This window comes from Ochlerotatus camptorhynchus, unplaced genomic scaffold, assembly GCF_037179485.1.
Source record: "Ochlerotatus camptorhynchus isolate MF236.1 unplaced genomic scaffold, CSIRO-AGI_Acam_v1.1 ptg000539l, whole genome shotgun sequence".
Lineage (NCBI taxonomy): Eukaryota > Metazoa > Arthropoda > Insecta > Diptera > Culicidae > Ochlerotatus > Ochlerotatus camptorhynchus.
Window position 1 is genome coordinate 1,507,819 of NW_027041022.1, and position 19,978 is coordinate 1,527,796.

A 19,978-nucleotide genomic window follows, 5' to 3' on the forward strand; every position below is an offset into this window, starting at 1 on the left:
CACTTGAAATCAGTCTTGCAGGTCGTCACGCGTCGAACACACTGCCCCAGATATCGTGCGTATAGTCCCTCCGTTTCGATGGTGGAAAGTGTGAAAAGTTAAGGGTATAGATAGAGAGAGAGAGAGAGAGAGAGAGAGGAAACGAGACAGCAGAAGAAGGGTGACGCGTTTTGTAACGGTTTTGAGTTCGAGTTAAAGTCACTGCGGCTAATTATAATTAGTAGACCGATTTAGTTGCTGCTCCCCCACATGCTGCCCGACCGTCCCGGAAGAAGTCCCGAGGCAACGTTGCTTGGAGTGGAAGAGTCATAATTAGCTCATCTTTTCATCTTTTTGCACGTGCTTTCCGTCGTTCGCTACCTGTCCCATCCCCTGGGGGTTGAAGTCAAGGATTTCCTCAGGATCAGTGCTGGAAATGAGCAACTCGTCTACTTGAACTTTGCTGCTGCAGGCACTTACCAAGTGAGGAAAGTTCAAGTTTCACCATCGTCTACTGAAACTTGGATTCAATTGAAGCAGCTCAAGTTGCGCTTACTTTTCGTCGTAGATCTGTTACGAGCGGTAGCGATTTTAGTGCTTTTAATTCGCGTAATTTGTCGAGTGAGGAATTAAGTTACTAGTTATCGGGTCGTGATCCCTTTTAATTTTTTTTTATTTTGGTGAGATATTGAAATCCGTCGTCGCCGAGTGGTACCATCTGCAAAGCTCAACCCAGTGTGAACGCGCATACTTGCCAACGCCGTGTTACATAATTTAATTAAAGGAAAAAGTTAAATATCGGTTTGTGTGAGTATATGGGTGTAGATATTGATCCATTAATTAGCGTGCGCATTGCAAATATATCTACAACCAACTGTGCATAGTGTAAATAGTGAATGCAGATGGAAAGCTCCATTCTTGCAGTTTGTGAACAGTCATAATATTTGGATTACACATTCCGGATCGGTGCGCCGTGAAATCTCCGGATCATTTCATGGCTCGCAGGAAGAGAATCTCGCATTAGCATCAGGTAATTAACGTGGGAGCTACATGTAAGGGGGATAGAAATGGGAATGTATCGTCGTCGATGCCAGCGAGCATGCATGGTATGATAGCGGTAATTTGGCTCTTTCATTAAAGGAACGGGAAATTGAGATGGGACATATATGTGTGAGCTCGGAAAATGGATGCTTCACTTAATTGCTGATATTGCGTTACATGGGAATTTGGCAACATTTTCAAACAATTTTATTCAAAGCTGTAATCCATTCACGCTTCAGGTGGAATCAATCTATATGCACATCGATGAAATTGTGCACCATTTGGGAAAACAGATTTGTTTTCCCATTTCGTTCAACTCACTGGTTCGAGAAAATTAAATTTGCTGCTCGTCAATACAAAGTAAACAGAGAAAAAGGCAACGCAAACACAAATGGGCAAGTTGTTTGGCTCAATCAATTGTAAGGATGGGAAACAAGACTTCACTGGGCATCTGGTAGGATATGTAGCAGCAGCAGCAAAATAAAAAAGTTGGCTTTGTGATGTTCGATGCTCGAAATAGTTGTGTGATTGGATTTCTTATTGCTTGCCGCAACATACTTGGTCCTGAGTTTTGTTTGTGAGGAATCAATTAGATAGATTGGACCTGGCCTAAAAGTTTTATTTCTTTTCATTCTTCTTTTTTAGAACTGGGAACTGAATCTCAGAGTTCGAATATTTGAAATCGTTTATTTATCTTCGAAACAATAATGATTACAAGAACAGCTTCATGATAACCCCTTAAATAACGTAACGCTTTCTTACCCTCCCTTGTTTCAGGATTGAATTAAAAATCACAAATAACAGTTTTAAAAAAGTTTTAGAAAGAAAAGCTTTCATAGAAGGACCACGTGGATTAATTTACCAGCATTTTTTTTTTCGATTATCATTTTTTCCTTCTAGTAAATCTGTTACGTAATATTTCCCACTACCCCCATCTCTTTATGTAACATTTAGTAACGTAAGATCAATTCCCTCCATGCGTTACGTAATTTGTGCAATAATTAGATCCGGATTTTTATATAATACAGTGCGCATCAGGACAATACACCTACCTTGTATAGTATTGCCACTATAAATCATTGTATCTATGTTGTATGTTAACCAATAGTTATAAATGTTAAGGACTTATGTAATGGCCGAAGTGTAATTGTTTCCCGGAATTCCACAAACATTAATTTAAATCTCCTGAGATATTGTAAAATATGTAAGCTTGGATATACCTCGCTGAAAAAGTTGGTTATCTTGAATGATGTAGATGTAGATATATAACGTACAGTAGAAAACTAAACAAACAAAATCTTTGTATTACATTAGGTAATGAAAATGTTCAAAAATGTGAAAATGTAAGAGATTTAGGTGTTATTCTAGATTCTAAATTGACATTTGTGGAACATTATAACACAAAAATACATAGAGCAGGCAATATGCTAAAGGGGGTATTCCCGATCTTTTTTTTCAAAAAATCAAATTTTTTTTTCACGTTTTTTTGTACTTTAGACTATATACTTTCATCCCCCCAAGCCGTTTTCCGATCAGCGAATTCGGTGTCCAGTTTTTCGCGCCTTGAAATAAAAAATGCTGCGCCCGAAAAACGGCTCTCCGCGCGCAACTTTGCGGTCGGGACTGACACTGCTCTGCAGGTATTCCAGACTTACCAATACATTTAGGTGCATGTACGGGCAATAGAGCCAAACGCGTTTTTCTCGAAACCACATTTTTTTTTATCGGGCGAAGATTTTTCTCAGAAACTATAAGAGATATTGACTTGAATCTTTGCGCATTTTGTTCCTTATTAAATTCTTTGGAGCTTCTCCCACTTTCAGCCAAAAATATTAACATTTAACATTGTTTGAAGCACCTTAAAGTTGCAAAAAAGCGGGCTAAAAATCGCCTGTTTTTTCATATGGTCGCCATTTTGTTAATTTGCAAGATTTTTTGCTGCCAACGGGAGAAGCTCCAGAGAATCTTATGCAGATTATTAATTTCATCACGAAATCTGTTTCAGATGAAGCCGTTCCAGAGAAAAGTCTTCGCCCGTCCAGGCGTTTGCGGCGAACAGGGGTCTGTTTGCCGCCATTTTGTGACGTCAATAATGTCTTTTTTTGTGTCGAAAAAAAATTATTTGTAAACTTTAATGTTCAATAAACAAGAACCCCAAAGCGTTAGGTGCATTACTATTCATTTTCCTTGAAAAAAAAAATTGAAAAACAGGCCGAAAAAAGGCAAAAGATTGGGAATACCCCCTTAATTTTATAAAACGATATTAAGATCCTTATACAATAAAATCACTTATGTGAGGTCAATTTTAGAATATTGTAGCGTTGTTTGGTCACCCTATATGAAATAAGCATGAAGAACGAATAGAGTCAATCCAAAAGCAATTTTTATTATATGCACTACTTAAGTTAGGTTGGACGACTTTTCCTCTTCCGTCATATGAAGCACGTTGCTTGCTGATCAGCATTCAAACATTGAAAGAACGTCGGGATTACGGAAAGATTTCTTTATTAAACAATATCATTTCGCAACGCATTGACTCAGCTGATCTATTGTCAAGGTTGAATTTGTATGCACCTTCCCGACAATTACGCAATCGACAGTTGTTCGCAGTAGATCGCCATCGGATCAATTACGCTAAATTTGGACAGTTAAATCAGATGGTGACTGTTTATAATCATCATTGTGAAATGATTGACCTAAATATGCCCTCAACAGAATTAAAAATATATTTCAGAACCCTGCGAGGTCATAGAACATAAGTCCTAATGTTAATATGTAGTCTACGATTTGATTGATTGACGAATAAATAAATAGATAAATAAATACTTATACAAAAAGTAACCCATGAATGGTCAAAACACAGATTTCACAGAAATCACTGGGATGTTGGATGTGGGGAAAGGTTTGCAGCAGCCGGGATCGTTTTTGATAAACTAATGCTGATTATAGTGATTTATAATAGGTACACAAACACATGCATACGTGCGCATACACACGCACACACACTCGCACTCGTGAGTATAAACAGAATATAAAATGATATTAGCTTTATTTTATCTTAACTTTAACATAACTTCAACTTAACTTTAACTTAAGTTTAACATAACTTTAACTTAACTTTAACTTAACTTTAACTTAACTTTGACTTAACTTTAACTTAACTTTAACTTAACTTTAACTTAACTTCAACTTAACTTCAACTTAACTTTAACTTAACTTTAACTTAACTTTAACTTAACTTTAACTTAACTTTAACCTAACTTTAACTTTACTTTAACTTAACTTTAACTTAGCTTTAACTTAACTTTAACTTAACTTTAACTTAACTTTAACTTAACTTTAACTTAACTTTTACTTAGCTTTAACTTAACTTTAACTTAACTTAAACTTAACTTTAACTTAACTTAAACTTAACTTTAACTTAACTTTAACTTAGCTTTAACTTAACTTTAACTTAACTTTAACTTAACTTTAACTTAACTTTAACTTAACTTTAACTTAACTTTAGCCTAACTTTAACTTAACTTTAAACTTAACTTTAACTTAGCTTTAACTTAACTTTAACTTAACTTAACTTTAACTTAACTTTAACTTAACTTTAATTTTACTTTAATTTTACTTTAACTATACTTTAAATTTACATTAACTTTACTTTAACTTCTGTAGGCTAGTTCATCTCTAAGCTGAAAAAGTGAATATTTATTTGACTATATGTTTTTAGTATTACTTCTACGTGAAGTCAACGATTTACATAGTTGAAGATGCCAACCTCAAACAACAGACCGCAGTGGCAATCCTTACACGATAGATGGAGCAGATGAAAGCATAGAGTTGATAGTTCCGTTAGAGTACGGATGGGAGCATACCATCAATTACTGTCAATGGTCGAAAGGTACAGTAGCAACACCTACCCCACCCGTGCCCCCTCGAGATCGTCAATTCGACGATGACAGGAGCACATATCGTGGTAGGGGTAAACAATAGTTGCAATTTCCAAACCTACGTCTGGATGCCTTCCTTCAAATAACAATTGAAGTGCGATAAAAATCGGTTCAACTGGAACGTACTCCCCAAATCAATATATCCGGGAGCACATTCCCGATGTTTATTTTCCTCTCGTAAACCCGTCGTCGTCGACGGGAACTCGGTGAGCAGTATTGTGATACGGAATTTTCCCTGAAAAAACCGCGAATTCACGAATTTCACCACACCCAACTGCGAAACACGTTTAGACGCACTTTTGGCACACTTTCGATATCAATTTCGTACGAAAACACTTATTTTTTTTCTGTAAAAATAGTTGCAAGCGAACCAACAGCAACACCGATCGTACGGAGCTCTTTCACGCACATTATCACTCGCAATGCCACTTTGTCCAAGCACCCTGAAAATTTAATAAAAACTGATTGTTAAACGAAAGAGGCTTCAGTGACGGTTTATAGCTGGTTCATTTGTTCTGACATGCACTATATACAGTTTACCTTAGAGTTGAGCGTACAGCATTCCACAAATTTTAGAAAACCAGCTGAACGAGCCGAATTTGAAAAGATTGATTTCAGAATTTGGCTGTTAGCTCATCAAACAGTTATTGGTTATCGGTATAGTATTGGGCTTGTTTAGATGAGTATGAAAAAAGTTAGAACTGTTATAGAAAAAACGCCTTTTCTTTAAAAAATATCTTGAAATACAATGAACGAAACTTTTTGGTTTTTGGCTCATTTGAAGTTAAAATCCGTCCACCACGAGAAAAGATAAAAATCGAGCGTTTCACTAAAATTGCTATAGATCCATTGGCTGAAAATCAATCTAATGAAAAAAAAAACTGCCCGAACTGCTAGAGGATACACTAATAAAATCCAAAACTTTACCGATCAATCAATAAATAGCTTTCAACCACCAAGAAAGATTTAAAAATCTATCAAATTACAGTGTTTCAAAAAAATGTCCATTCAGGTGTTCGCTCAATTTTGCATCGCAGGTCTGATATGTGAACAATTTCTTAATAAACTGTAAAAGAAATCAAACTGATTATTTTATATACCATGGTTTTCCTTTAGTGAACTTTTGCGAAGATTTTCAAGAAAATTTAATTATAGACCCTTCAAATATAGATCTAAAAATAAAATACTCGATCCCTAAACAAGCTTTAGGGAGTTGCCTGGACACATTTGAAGTGACGATCGATCCATAATGCGACGAAATATCTGAAGAGCTCTTTCTATTGATGGATACTGCCGTTCTACGTTTATTATGTCTGAATCCTAGCCCAACAGGCCATTTGGTGGACTTCCAGAAGAGAGATTAAGGGGAGACACCGATTGCTGGGATTCAAAAAATCATGTTTTTCATTTTCGGCATTCGTAGAAGGCTTCTAGAATGTTGTGTACGTTAGTCTTTAAACGCATCAAATCTTCAAACGCGTTTTTCCTCGAAACCAATTTTACCTACCAGGGACCTCTGAGACTATTTTCTCAATTTTTATGACCACAATAAATCATTTAAAATCTAACATCGGATTTTCTGATGATCCAACTGTTCAATTTTTACGCGCATTTGAGTAGTAATTTTTTCAATGAAAAATCGAACTTTTTTTCTCGAACGCCGCAATTTTGATAATTTTGCGAATTTCGGAAACGTCCTATGTTTGGTTTTAGATATATTAATGAAAAACTCAAAACACTAATTATTTCTTTTCTCTGCTTTGCTCTGCTCCACAGCAACAAAAAACATCGCCTGCATCTGTCTGGTTGCAGTGCTTGAGTTGGTTGAAAATTTTCAAAAATAAAGCTTCATAACTGAAAATACAAAGAGATTTCATTTATTCTAATGTTCAAAAACATATTACAAAAATTACCCTTATTTAAGAGATCCCAACAGGTGTTCCCCTTAAATAAAATCAATTTGAAATAAATATCATCATAATTATAGATCTTTGAATAAATGTATCAAGCTACTTCAAAGTACGCCAAAATTGATGACTCATCATGACACATAATTGTTTAAGATAAATGTTTGATATTTTTAACATTCAGTTTCAAATAAATTGCGTTCACTGCTGTTCGATCAACGCCAACATTTCGTTCATCATATGGGGCCTTCATCAGGGTTCGATTAAAAAATAAACAAGTTAATAAACGTCGGCGATGATTGAAAAATAGACAACGCAATTTATTTGAGACTGAATGCCGAAAATATCAAACATTCATTTAGAAAATCAATCCCAGTCAAAACCTTGAATAAGGGCTTAAGAAATGTACTGGAATACTTGGGAAATCTCCCCTCCCGTTGTTTTTTTTTAATTTTTTTATATTTTACGGCATTCTTTATACAATTTTATGAAATTCATTAGTATTCTTTTGCTGGACTAATAGTTGATTTAGAAAAAAATGTGAGGCATGTTTCGAAAATCTCAGAGAATTTCAAAGAAATTCATTGAACTTTGGAGGATTTCAGAGAATTTACGAGAGCAGTTCAATATCTGGCGGATATTTAAACAAAAAGTGTATTCAACAAATATCGAAGTTGATAAGAGACGGTTAATTTTTTGTAAAACATATAGACGTGGCATCATGATTTGTATGAAATTGGCAACAAATTTCAATCTACATGGATAGTAAGAAAGAAATAAGCGGCACAACAAAAGTGATGACTTTATTGTACAATGTCAATAATAACATTCTATAGTTCTTCTCAATGTTATTCAGGTTGTAGAAATTCGTTAAACGTTTTACGGCCGATGAGAGTAGCCCAAAATTGAGTCGACTAAAAAGGGAAAAAAGTGGGGTTACTCGGTAAGTGCTTAAAATTTCCTTGATTTTTCAGGAAAAACTTCTCGAATATGAGAAAAATCGAGCGATATTTGGTGTGAGACTGCTCACTTTAAAAATCATTGTTAACACTCCATGAGATGAGATAAAGTTCAAGAACTTTCTGGAAGTGCAGCAAATTTCGTAGAAGTGAAGCTGATTTTGTAGAAGCTCATTGAATTTCATGAAGCTGCAGGTAGCTTTGGAGAACTTCAGAAAATGTTGTAGAAGTTCAGAGAACTTTGTAGTACTTCATAAACCATTGTTGAAAATTAGCGGACTTACAAGATATTTGGCAAGTGTTGCAGGAATTCAGGGAACTTCGTTGAAGTTCTGGGATTTTTATTAACTTCAGTGGGCTTATTTAAACTTCTAGGACTTTGCAGAACTTTTTCTTTTTTTTTATTTAATGTTGATCTCTGTCTAGCTAGTGCCAATCACCGACGGTCATCGATTGCCATCCATGGACGGCAATCGAATTTATAGGACGGCAGCTTCTACACCTGCGTAGGATATCGCACCCATTCAACACACATGGTACCGGGACCAATGGCTTTACTTCCCTTCCGAAGGAAGACGTGATCAGAGATTTACATGCCTCAGAAAAATCCCACCGACCTCAGCTGGGATTGAACCCAGACCCATCGGGGTGAGAAAACAGTCACGCTTACTATTACACCACCGGCACCGGCAGGGGTTTTGCAGAAGTTAAGGATCTTTTTTTTTTAATTTAACATAGGTTAAATGATGCCTACGGCACTAATTGACTGTCTTCGGCAATCAAAATTTAACCGTTAATTTCACTGTAGTTCCTCACCTGAACACTTCACAACATTACATTTTAACGACTAAGCAAACCTGTTGTTCCTGACTTTTCGGTAAATAAAATATACGCACTACAAAATGCGGTTTATTTCGAGCTGCCGGTAATAGAATAGCTGGTTTACACGCAGTTCAAATGGCAAGGTTGCCGAAGAAAAATAGTCACACTCTCCTGAGATGTGTGGAGCTGCTCAGCGTTAGCGTTAGCGTTGTTATGATATACTTCGTAGATTGGATACTAGCGACACTCACGTCTCTTCTGAAATTCTCAGTTAGACTACTTTCAGGAATAATGCTGAGGAGTAAACATTGGTTCCAATCTAAACAAGAGTAACAGAAGCATGACTGTCGCTATTCCCGGCCACGCCCATCTTTACCATAACTAGGGATAGGGAAGGAAATGTTGATGTAGTACTTACTTAACGAGAGGCCACCGACTTAGCGACACCCTCATAAGTGCTACGGAGTTGGAGGGTTGGGAAAGGTATTCGGTTAGGATTCACCTGAAGTTGGCGATGCAACCAAAAGTATGCATTGTTTATTTGCTGTTTATTTAATCTCTCGATAGCCGGCTATCGAAAGAACATATTAATTTTGTTTAGTGATAATGAATTTTAAGAGTCATGATGGAGAGCTTGGGATTAAACCCATGATTTTCTGCTCAGTAAACAAAACCGATCCCTCCAGGGTCATCGAGCATCTCAGAACCATAACGCGTCACGACAATACAGGACTACGTTTTCGCTTGATATGCAAATAGTTTCCGAGGTTAATGTTCAGCATCAAATATACAAATGATGGTGGCGATTTATTGTGCTGTTGTGGGGTTAAATCCATGATTTTCTGCTCAGTAAGCAAAATCGATCTCTCGAGGGTCATCGAGCATCTTATAATCCACAGCGCTTTGAATAACTATTATTTACGATAATTACATGAAATAAATAAAATATAAACTACAAACAAAACGTGACTGCTAAAATCTCAAAAAGATATTCTGCACATGTTAGCCACAAAAAGAGGCCAAAAAGCAAGCGTCCGACACACAAAACCCGTCAAATCCACTTGCAGTCACAATCAATGATTCTACGATTCGCGAGCGCTCACGAATCATAAAACCGCTGACTGCGACACTCTGAGACCGAAATTGACAGGCTCTATGCGTCAAACACCCGCCCTCCAATCTCCTCCCGCATATAACAGCACAAATCGACAGTGAGCATGCATAAGGGCGAATACGCGATGATCGATTCTCTTCATCGATTTTCTCTTTGCATTGCTACAGCTAAGCGAAACAATTTTCTAGAGTTTGTTCAATGCAGAGTAGTAACAGGTTGTATTGGCTATCAAAAGCAACAGCAAATGCAACGATAAACGTTCAATCTAGCGAGTTATTAACGAAAGAGAAAATCGACGAAGAGAATCGATCATCGTGTATAGGCCCTTATGCATGCTCACTGTCGAAATCTCCATTACAACATCTAACGAATTCAAAACTCCGAAAATCACTCATCTATAGCAAGTGAGTGGAAGCAAGTCTGCATGCAACCATTCTTCATGATACACTTTTTCTGCCTATCTTTCTATTAGGCCTGTGGACATGCGTTAGCTTCGAAACTTCTAACCAAACTGGGTAAATTTTCAGATCACAAAAAAAAACTTGAAAAAAAAAACTTTCAAAGGTAATTACAAGTAAAATAAATATTGATTATTTTACGCAAAAACGAGCAAGTAATATTGAATCTCTTGTATCATATGCTGATGCAAATTGACTGTAACCTAAATAATATGCTTAAATAAAATAAAATATTAATAAAATGATATGCAAAATTTACAAGAAGATCATTACTTTATTGGTGAGAAGTTTTTAATAAGCCCTCCCAGTTCCTCTGTACACAGAAAAAATCTGATACTATAATCAGAATTGCTCAGTCTGCATGAAGCAGCCGATTGCATCAAGGAAGTTCTATTAACAACCAAGAATTAATCGTTTGAGGTATACTGAAGCATTAAGAAGGTGATATGTGTCACTATAGAAAATCATCATCGTTGCAAATATAAAGAAATTAAACATAACCCTTTGCTTCAGTACCGTCAACCTCCATGTCCATGGGGAGGGCTGAGACGTGTGGAGCTGCTCAGATTGACAATAATACGTAATTTTCCCTACACCTTAAAAGTTATTTTTGTTTAAAATTAATGGACCTAAAATTGATCAGAAATTCTGTAGAAATTCAGGAAACTTTGTAGAACTTCAGGAAAATCAAGTAAATCAAGGAGACTCTAAAATGTTCAGGGAACTTCAAAGGAATTCTGAAAACTTTCTAGATGTCAAGGTAATTACATAGCAATTCAAGGACCTTTGCAAAACTTCATAGAAGTGCCGGTATTTTTTTAAAGTTCATGAAACTTCTTAAAAGTTCAATCAAAATTGAAGAAGTTCAGTGAACTTCTAAGAAAGATAATTTAATAGAAGTTAATGGAGTATTGTAAAAGTTCAGTATACTTCTTAGAATTTCAGGGTTTGATTTGGGAACTAGCTGGATGTTTTTGGGAACTTTGTTTCTTTAAGATATATAGAAACATTCTAATCTAATACAAACGCAGCCATTTCGAAAAAGCATCTAGGGAAATTATTAGGTTCGATAACGCTTAATGATTTTTCTTGTCATCATTAATGTTAGCAGTGAATCATTGATATGGCACAAAAATCAAATCGACCAGACCATTTTGTGAATCTACTGGGGTGGAAGGATGCGTGGATATACGATACCAAACGCTCCGAGTTATGTAAGAAGGAATGTAATAATAAAACGTGATGTAATTAATGGTTTATATAATATAGTGTAATGAAAAGATTTCACCGAGTGCCTCAAATGTTAGCGAAATTCCTAATTTATAGATAAAAATGGAATGATCGAACCAACACTGATCAAATTTTCCGGGCTCTGAAAAATTGCTATGAAATGTCACAAATGAAGACCTCCTTTGCTCGTTTCTTCTTGATGCGGCTGTATCGGACGATTGGATGTTGGAGGTTTAATTAAGATTTCTGTTTTCGTAACTACCACTTGATACAGCAGTTGTGTCTGTTACGTGGTATTCCATGAACCCTGATGGGGAATTTCTGATAGCATAATTTTTCATTTTTTTTTTCTAGAATTTAACTACAACTAACGAAAACACTAGTACTTTATTCTATCGATGAAAACACAAACGCGGAGCGAAAGCACAAACACGTCGTTTCCTCTCGCCCAGATGTTTGAGAAAATTTGTAGAAAAAATGGAAGATCATTTTTGTAGATTGAAGAAGGTCATGTATGTCCAAAGGTCTTGGTCGAATTGAAAGAACTTGGAAGAAAAATAATGATGGAACTTGGAAGAAGTTGATGGAACTTCGTAGACGTTTTGAAACAATTTTAAAAGTAAAGATAAGGGAACTTTGTAGATGTCCAAAGAACATTGGACCAATTATTCCACCCAGTTGTGTAGGGGCAAAAAACACGAGGAAGGTCAAGATTTTATTCCTAGGTAGTAAATCTGATTAATAGAAGGGGTCCTGAAAATGAGTAAATTATTGGCTTTAATTTGTATTTTGACTGCAACTACAATATATGACAAAAGTTCAAGACCTGTACATTGCCATCAAACGTGTGTTCGAAATTTTAGGAGTATTACTACTTTCACAATGGCCGAAACTAGAAGATTTTCATAAATTTCAACCACTGCTGACAAAAACTCTATGTAGAAATAATGTTTATACTAATGTCTAGCAGTGTAGGGATCGACAATTATAATATATTTAGGAATAGCCAGTCGGATCTGACTCACAAATAAAGGATGGATAGAGTAGAGCCACAAGGATTTAATACGTTATGTGTGCTGTGTAATGGACTTGTTAATTTGTAAAGTGTTGTAAATAAATTGTTTGTTAATAGTATGAACTTGACATGGACATATATGTGATGTGTGATTGAATGGACAAATGTGCTTTGAGAAGGGTCCGGTAACCCAACATTATGGTCTTTTGAACCGGATATGAACCACCCAAGTAACTAAAAGTTCTGATAAAAGGCTATTTGTGGCTTAAGCAGCTAGGCTGGTGGTGGTCTATAGAATTGTAAGCAGCCTCATTTTTAAGTCGTTATAAGAACTTGAAAGTTCCGGTATCATAATTGAAGAGCATTCTAAGCTGCTTCTGGCGGAACTTGAACGGAACTTTTAGAAAATAAATTAAAAAGATTTTGTCCTCTACACCAATTGCACTTTTATGAAAGTTATTTCTAAAGGCAGGTATTAATGAGTTTTGATTTATCAGCATTAGTAGTAGAATTGGAGCTGTTTGAAGTCCTTCTGCGTGAGAGCCAGAGCACGAACCGCTACGTCATTTGAGATATATTAAAGTGAGCTGTTGTCCCGCTTACTGTTGGAGTTTTCAGTGCCAGCTGACTGACTGGAATACGGAACACAACACATTGATAAATTTTAAATTGGTGTTTGCCCGCATAGTATTCCAACACACTTGTGGCGCAGTTGTTAGCGTTCGTCGATCGCATGCCGAATACACGAGTTCGAATTTTAGGAAATTGCTTTTTAATTATTTTTTTATGTTTGGATAGAATGTTGATGCACTGCATAAATATAAGAATTATGATTTATTCGGGCCACTGATCGTTTCATATTAACGAACATTAAATTTTGATACTAATAAAAACTTGCTTGAAAGTTCTGTCAGAATATTATTTGAACTTAATGGAACTTGAAAGTTCTGTTGGAACTTTATGGAACTTGAAAGTTCTGTCGGAACTTTATGGAACTTTAAGGTTCGGTCGGAACTTTATTTGAACTTTACGGAACTTGGAAGTGATTTTAATCGTTGTATGTGGAACTTTTGGTTACTTGGGCAGTGTACGAAAACAACCCTTCTGGTTGAAATGTCGTCTCAGCCAAAGTTGTAGAATAAAGTATTGTTTTTTTCTGGGAAAAATATACTAATAAAACTTCCTTTAATATTTTTTAAAAATTTCTTAGCCGATTTTTTTTAAAAGCTCGTGATAAACGCATCTTTTTTAAATATTTAAAAATAAAATTAAAAATTGAAAAAATCGTTAAACATGAGCTTTAGGATTTTTTTTTTAATTTTTTGTTAGAACGATTGTGTGTGTAATTTATACTCAAAAAAAATGTTTGAGATATTTGAAACCATTTTCCTGGAAAAAAAAAAAATTATACAAAACAGCGTACAGCATTCCTCTCCATATACCATGGTACCGGCCACCCACTGCTATTTCTTGGTTGTCATTCAATTAATTGAGTTGATTTTCTTTGATTACTAGTTTATGGTTGACACTAATCACATACGAGGGGTGCTAGATAAGTTTTGAGATAAATAATTAAAAACAAAGGGCTGCTATCAAAAATTTATTGTTTTTCAAAGTATTCTTCATGAAAATCAATATACTTTTGCATGCGATCAAACCAATGAAGCACTTTTCCCACTCCGAAGAAGGTTTCTCCAAAACATGCGTTTTGAACGTTATTTATTTTTGAGGTGTGGGGTAAAAAAGAAGACAGCTATATGACGGATGACACATCAATTCGATGTTTTGAACCTTCAAAAAGTAATTTGATTGACGCGATGTGTGAAAGCTCGCATTGTCGTGTTGGAGAATGATTCTTATTTGGCGGTTCGTTTTCCTCATTTTTCCGAAAAATTCTGGCAAACAAATGGTTATGTATCATTCAGAGTTGACGGTTCTACGTTGCTCTAATGGAACGGTGGCAATATGTCCGATTTTTTTTCCGAAGAAACAGGCGATCATTTGCTTCGAAGTGCTCCGTGCGCGAACATCTTTTATTGGATTTGGCTCTTCTTGAAATACCCATTCAGTCGACTGTTGTTTAGTCTTGAGCTCATAAATATGCATAGGTCCATGATTCGTCGCCCGTCACGATTTTATAGAAATCTTTTGAGGATAATTTGTCAAATTTTGCAGTATCCAACGAGAACACATCTTTTTGGCGACCAAATGTTCATGCATTATTAAATGTATGGAAGTGGAGCTAATGCCGCGACATGCCTCAATCTCACGGTAAGTCACATGTCGATCTTTAAAAATCAGGTCACGCACAACATAAATGTTTTCTGGCACAATAGCTGATTTTGGACATCCCTCACGAAATTTGTCCTGGAGCGCACGACGACCCCCATTGAATTCGGAAAACAATCGAAACACGGTGGCCCGGGATGGTGTTTCACCATCAAAGGTTGAATCGACTTGATCGGCACACTGTTGTAGAGATAAACCATGGTGAAAGTCGTAATAAATCATGGCACGAAAATTTTCTCGAGATAATTCCATTTTCCGCCGAAACGCATTTTGCAACTCACTATAAATAGCACAAGTAGATTCAAATGACAAAAGTGTTCTGAGCACGCATGCCGTTAAAAACACTCAACTTTACGATGCTGATGTCAGATTTGAAGTATTGAAATAAGTATTGCCATATCTCAAAACTTATCGAACAACCCTCGTTAAAAAAATCAACGTAATTGATTCAAGAACAAACGAGAATGCCGAGAAAACCGCTTATATGAAGGGAATGCTGCACTGACAAAAAGTTAAAAAAAAAATACGCTTATGTTCTTGTTATACGATTTTCGTCAATTTTCAGTGACCATGATATGGGCATACCAAAAATTTGCATTTTTCTCAAACATATTTTTTTAAGAAAATAATTCAAAAATCCGGCAAGGGCATTTCGAGGTAGGGGAAATGGATTTAATGTCAGCCTAAATTCCCCTAATTTGGGCCCATACATAAATTCAGCAAACAACAAAATTTTCAGTTGCCACCAAAAATATCCATAAGTACCGTCCCAATGATGCGTTCATCTAGATAAAATTGATAAATAGCAGATTTTTAGCGATGGGCTCAATCTTAGATCCATAGGCCAACATTAGAGCCATTACCCCTATTTGATTTTCTAATATATTTTTGAACAGTTTCTTTAAAAAAAAACAAAAACCCTGTTTTTGGCTATTTTGCTCAGAAAGATAATATTTTTCTTTTCAATTTTTTTTTTCCGATTTCATTTTGATCAGAAGTGCCGTTTCCATACTACAGTTTTTTGCAAAATTTCTAAGACACCATTTTGATCCAAAAGGCCCAATTTTAGCAATACTGTGAATCATTGCCCAAAACAATCATGCAAATCGAAGATGGTCGTTTCAAAAATTCCATTTTGTTTTGTTGTCTGGAACTGCTCCATAATCTTCTGATTATGACCAATTGCACGCGAAAGCCAACCACCGTGATGAAATTACCCATGAGATCTCCGATCGTTGCATCAAACTACGAAAAATTATTACATAACACCCACACCAGTGGACAACCGAGATGGATCTAGGTATTCCAGAAACATGACTTCATTTAAATATTGATTCTTATTTTACACAAACCACCTGCCATAAAAAAAACATTTTCCCAGCAACTCAAACAGCAGGTTAAACCAGAGAGCAAACCTAAATCAACATAGACTTCCATCAAAATGGCAAATTTCTACCAACCAATGCTTGACTGAATAATTCAACATCCTTCCTTATATTTTCCCCAGCACAAATCCGCACACACCCACAGATCCACTCCGAAGACTAATCAACCGTGAGGAAAACCCGAGATAGGACCATAACGTAAGCTGATTTCAATACTCTGACCACACGCGTTACGGACGGCAACCGGCAACCGGAGGGTGTTTGGGGTAGTTACCTAGATTTTCCATTCGTGGCGCTCATAAAGAACTAGACATGCTCGCGCGAGGGAATGTGGCATCATGGAATTTCACAGATTCGCGGCTCGGTGCGGGCTGTTTTGCGCCCATTTTAGAAGGGTCCGTCTTTGGGGAATCATAAACAAGTCTCTAGTATGCAGGCAGGCGGGAGTGGCACTACAATACTTCATCTCGGCACCGATGAGTGCTTTACTACAAAGTGGATCGTCGTCGTCGGTTGAGGGTGAAGTGAATCAAATGAGATTCTCTTGGCCCACGTAATCCTGAAAGAGGTCCCAGCTGAGCTTTGAGCGGTGCGGAAGAATATTTTTTTTACGACTCGTTCCACTGGCTGGCTGCAAAATTCGATTCAATTTCCACCTTTTTTTTGGTGGATAAGAGCAGCGAAGTGTATGGATGGAATATTTCACACAAAGGACCATTTGTTTCGGTGCCGGAAATTGAACGAATGAATAACGGTTGTATGTGAATTAATGGATCGATGGATGAAGAAGTGGGAACAATTCCACACATTTGAAACTGTCAGGAAATCACTTTTGGGGAATAGTAGAACAGCTTTTTGATGACTCCGAAAAACTTAAATGAACTCCTGCATGGTATGCAAAACAGTGGTCTGCACTTTCGCCACCATTTTTTACAACAGTCCCTCATCACACCTGATACAGTTCCATTCAGGGTGGCGGGAAACTGGGTGAACATACTTTTGCTTTTACACATTGTGTTTCGAACAGCGTTCCACCTGCGAGCATGCAAAGCGATGTTGCGCGTTGATGTATGCATGAGTTTGCATTAATGCAGTTTTGGAGTTTTCAGAAAATTGCATTCGGGCTACAATGATATTATGGAAATGGAAACGACCCCAAATGTATACTTTGGCGAATCTAATTGCATAAATTGATTTCAATAGAGCTGCTAACGTTCACACTATGAATAGCATACATGAGGTAATATAGAATACAGTAGAACCAACCCCCAACAATTTAAATTGACTCACAACTTGACTAGCCTATTGGTAAAGAAAAGAAGTGGATCTCTTGAAGAAACCCAGTTTTTACTTGCGAACACATACTTTCACGAACAGTAGCGACGCCTGGCGGTAGCGGGCAAGCTTTATACACGGAAAAAATGTATAATGTTTGTTACCTTTAGACAAACCCAGTCATATAATTAATGCTGATAGTTTTAATCAGAGGTGCCAGAACTTATTTCCGCAAATCGATATTATCACAACAACAAATCGACAATACCGATAAGCAAAATATATTATATTTTTATTAGTAGTAAAAGTATTAGTGTAAAACTTTGGGTAAATTCAATGGTTTTATTACACTAATTTTCCTATAGTTCTGCACCAAGGCTTGTACTCGAAAAAAATGCACCATTTTTATCCGTGTGTAACTTTTTTATGCGTGGGTAAAAATTGATGAAAATCTGGGTATAACTCGTTTGGAGTGAATTGTTTACATGAGCAAAATTTAATACAATCGGTTCAGTGGTTATTGAGATGTCATCGAAACAAGAAGAAAATCGCCGGAGAATTTTGCGCGCCGTCATGGAAAATCCGACTGCGACCATGAGATGGATCGGAAGACAACTGGGAATCACCCATACAACTGTGTCTCGGGTGGTAAAATCGTTTAAGGAGTCCCAGACGACTGAGCGGCGGGCTGGAAGTGGAAGAAAATCGAAGACAGCTGACCCTGTGAAGGCCCGGAAGGTGTTGGATTATTTCAAGCGTAATCCGAACCTTTCGATTCGCGACGCGGCTCTGAAAACAAAGTGTTCCGCCTGGTTCGTTCAGCAAACCATGAAACGAGCTGGGCTTCGTGTATTCAAGGTCCGGAAGGCACCGAACCAGCGTGATCAACAAAACACGGCAGCCAAATGTATCGAGAGTGGTTAACGAAACCAATATGTGTGGTTATGGATGACGAAACCTACATCAAGGCAGACGCAAAGCAGATACCGGGGCTGGAGTTCTACGTTGCCAAATCACGGTTTGATGTTCCGGAGGACATGAGGAAGAAGAAAGTGGACAAATTCGCCAAAAATACTTGCTCTGGTAGGCCATATGCCAATGCGGTAAACTGAGTAAACCGTACGTCACAATGGGTACCATCAACAGCGAAATTTACCGCACCGAGTGCCTCCAAAAGCGTCTGTTGCCCTTCCTGCGATCCCACGGAGGCGAGACATTATTTTGGCCGGACCTGGCATCATGCCATTACGCGCGATCGACGTTGGATTGGTACAGAGACAATAACGTTGTTTTTGTACCAAAAACCGCCGTCCCCCCAAATTCACCAGAGATTCGTCCGGTGGAAAGATTTTGGGCCATAATGAAGGCCAAAGTTTGAAAATCGTCCAAGGTGTTTAAGAGCGAGCTAGAGTTGAAGAAAGAATAGATGAAAGTGACCAAAAAGGTCGGCTCCACCATTGCACAAAATGTAATGAGGGGTCTTAAGGGAACTTAAGGGAAAGGTGAAAGGTGTTTTTCCATATGTATTAGTTCATTCCCTGAAAGTTTCATGAAAATCCAACTGAAACTAAATTTTTGGCGAACACTTTTGTCTGGTGCATTTTTTTTTCGAGTACTGGCCTTAATACTTGTGCATTTCATAAACGTCAGAGAAGTCTATTGGGTAATAATTTCCACTTTCAAATTCGATAGATGTCGCCCTGCAACAGTGGTGGACAATCTAGCTTTGCGATGTGAAGAAACTCGACAAATTGTTAAATTTCTCGTCAAACATTTCTTTTCGCGGTGAAAAAAGAGTCTGTTCGTAGGGGAACGAAAGAATGCTTGACGGAGGACTTTTTTTTTGCGTTAATGTTATCTCTTTAAATATTTAAAATGATGGCCGACTGTGTGAAATGTAGCGTTTGTAGTTTTATGTAGTAGCTTACAAAATGAAGCGTTAGATCGAGAACAAAATAATTAGGAAATTTACAACTTTTCAGAGAATTCTCAAGTAACAATTTTGGTTTTATGAAGGTTCTGTAGACCATGAATTAGACTTGTAGAATGCTATAAAACCTCTATAAAGCTTGCAATGTTACTTGAGTTGCTATACATGGACATATATTATATCACAAATTACAGCTGACCCAAAATACTTATCGAAATTAAAGATAAATATGGACCAACAGGTCTGCGAGTGGGAGAAATTAAGTTGTAGGCGAGGTTGTAGGTAACCGCATAGTTGCATTTGAGACTATTAGCCTTGAAGAAGAACAAATAATGATTGACCAAAGAATCAGACCGCCATTAAAAATGTCTTGTACGCCTGAACTAGTTTGCCACAGACATTAGTATTCTATTTACTCGAACAATACACTTGAAGCAAGTCATTAGAAGTCAAATGGAAAACTAACACTATGTGGTGGTAGAATTCACCAAATAATTCTAGATAGATTTGAAATTAGGGCGTAGCAGCTTTTGTAAACAGTGAGTTCTCTAGATTTCTAGAAATTCAAGACACGTCCACGCAAACTCACATAGCCATAGGGTAGGGGAAGTCTTCCCCTCCTCGATGGTGATG

The 19,978-nt window shown here is 37.0% G+C and overlaps 1 protein-coding gene across 1 annotated transcript in view; it reads left to right on the forward strand.

Annotated features, from left to right (window-relative positions):
• The first annotated feature begins 633 nt into the window (after positions 1-633).
• LOC135713158 (uncharacterized) overlaps positions 634-19,978 on the forward strand; it is a 459,682-nt gene continuing 440,337 nt past the window's right edge. The window contains exon 1 of the mRNA XM_065236272.1: positions 634-1,009. The gene's annotated coding sequence lies outside the window, so the exon portion shown is untranslated. The remainder of the gene's footprint in view (positions 1,010-19,978) is intronic.